We start from the raw sequence: 1,915 nt of genomic DNA, 5'->3' as shown, positions 1-1,915 counted from the left end.
TACATATATACCTATTTGTCTTGGTTGCACACTTTTATTGAAGGCAACAACTTTCAATGCATTTCATATACTGGTAGAATAATGTAGTATGTGCCTCTAACATGCCTTTACTATGTATATGTGAAAGTCATCATCTAGGATTTTTTTTCTTTAACTCTTATTTAGTATTAAATAAGAAATAGGTACACAGTGTGGAATGAATTTATTTGCAGCTGTTATCATTTTATGGCTGATTTATTATGCTGTCTTAAAAAACATTCTTTGTCTCTTAGGTAAATTGGTGGATGAAACTGGACAATATAAATACATGTATTTGGCCTGTGGAGCTATTGTGGTCCTAGCCAGCGTGTGGCTGCTCATCGGTAATGCTATCAACTACAGATTGCTTGCAAGGGAAAAGAAGAAGAATATACATACCAAGGAATCTCAAGAAACTGAACCCTTGAAGACATCTCAGAGTCCCAATGTTAATATCAAAAGTGGCGAAACTGAAACGTGGAAAGGAACAGAGGTTAATCCCTCAGAAAGAGAAACGAATATTTAACAAGAATCATATCTCTAATTTCAGTATTCATGACTTTCTTAGGAGTATTTTTTTTTTCAACATATTGGAAGATTTTTAGTTGAAATGAAGAGTCATAGTTAAGGATGGAGATGAGATTTTCCTTAACAACAAATTTTAAATGTTTGTCTTTAAAAACTTATTTGGGTAGTTAAAATTTGAGATTATGCATATAAAGAATTCATGCCTTGGGTTTGTGTCCATACATGAGTCTGGTTGTGGTGGTTAAATGATTTTAAAGTCTTCTGGTGACTTCTAGTCTTGGTTATAGAGATCTGAATTCCAAAATGCTGGTTTAAGTAGTTAGAAAGAGTATGTTTAATCCTGTAAGAATACCCTATCCACATTTCATTTTTTATTCAATATTAAAGTGTGAAATGGAATTGAAGGAAATTATTTTTTTTTCCTAAATATCCTCACACACACAACTTTCATACACTTAAGAATGAACAGACAAGGTATCTGGAGAAAAAAGACAAGTTTAAAAAGAATATTATCACTGTATATATATTTTTAAATCCATGGAGGAAAAAAATGCATTATATCTGCATAGTACCTTATAGTGTGGATGTTAGAGATAAGAACATGGGTAAAAATGAGGGTGGTCTTAATTTGAAAATGTAATTAACTGCTGTAAAACAAAAGCAATTGCATATATGAAATAAATTTGAAAAAAGTAAAAGCTCTATTTTTTAAATAATTATTTCTGAGCCCTGTCCGATTTGATCCATGCATGCACATGATTTCTTTGAGGGGGGCCATCAGTACCTGGTGCTAGTGAATAGAACCCTCAAATAATCAGAATTTACTAATAAGTAAATCAAATTAAAAACCTAAATGACTCCTAGCAATGAGCCATATCTTTTGATTTGGAAAATCCAGAAAGTAATAAATAGAAACTTCTTTTAACCAAACTTAGTCCAGACTAGCTGTCTTACTAAGACACCAAAGTGGAACTCAACTGAAATCCTGGTTGATAGGCTGACAAACAGGCAGAGATTTCATTTTTCCCAACACATAGTGGTGATAAGAGGGTTACGATTATGATTATTCCATCTGAATAAAGCTAAGAGTGGAAGGTACTCACAATGAGCCCTCCAAGCTCTCTCATTTCCCTCCATTCACCAACATGCAAAAAGCAAAAAACAAATCCAAACAGGCTTTTCTCTCAGCCACTGAAAATGTCTCATATTATAGGAAAGGAAGCACTAGAAATCCCACCCTCTACTAACTAGACTCTCTACTGACTGTAAACATAACTAAACCAGGACACTTATAAAAGGCTTCTAGACCTGGAGGTTGTGTATGACTTTATATACACTTTTGAAGTGGAGATTTAGTTTATAACTTGAT

The 1,915-nt window shown here is 33.2% G+C and overlaps 1 long non-coding RNA gene across 1 annotated transcript in view; it reads left to right on the top strand.

The window, feature by feature from the left end:
* The window catches only part of LOC122436838, an 11,976-nt gene extending 10,732 nt beyond the window's left edge, over window positions 1-1,244 (top strand). Inside the window, exon 3 of the long non-coding RNA XR_006268139.1 lies at window positions 273-1,244. This is a non-coding gene — a long non-coding RNA (uncharacterized LOC122436838). The remainder of the gene's footprint in view (window positions 1-272) is intronic.
* Window positions 1,245-1,915: the final 671 nt, after the last annotated feature.

The sequence above is a fragment of the Cervus canadensis genome, chromosome 2, assembly GCF_019320065.1.
Source record: "Cervus canadensis isolate Bull #8, Minnesota chromosome 2, ASM1932006v1, whole genome shotgun sequence".
Taxonomy (NCBI): domain Eukaryota; kingdom Metazoa; phylum Chordata; class Mammalia; order Artiodactyla; family Cervidae; genus Cervus; species Cervus canadensis.
Note: the sequence above shows the minus strand (reverse complement) of the source record. Positions and strands in the feature narration are given on the sequence as shown.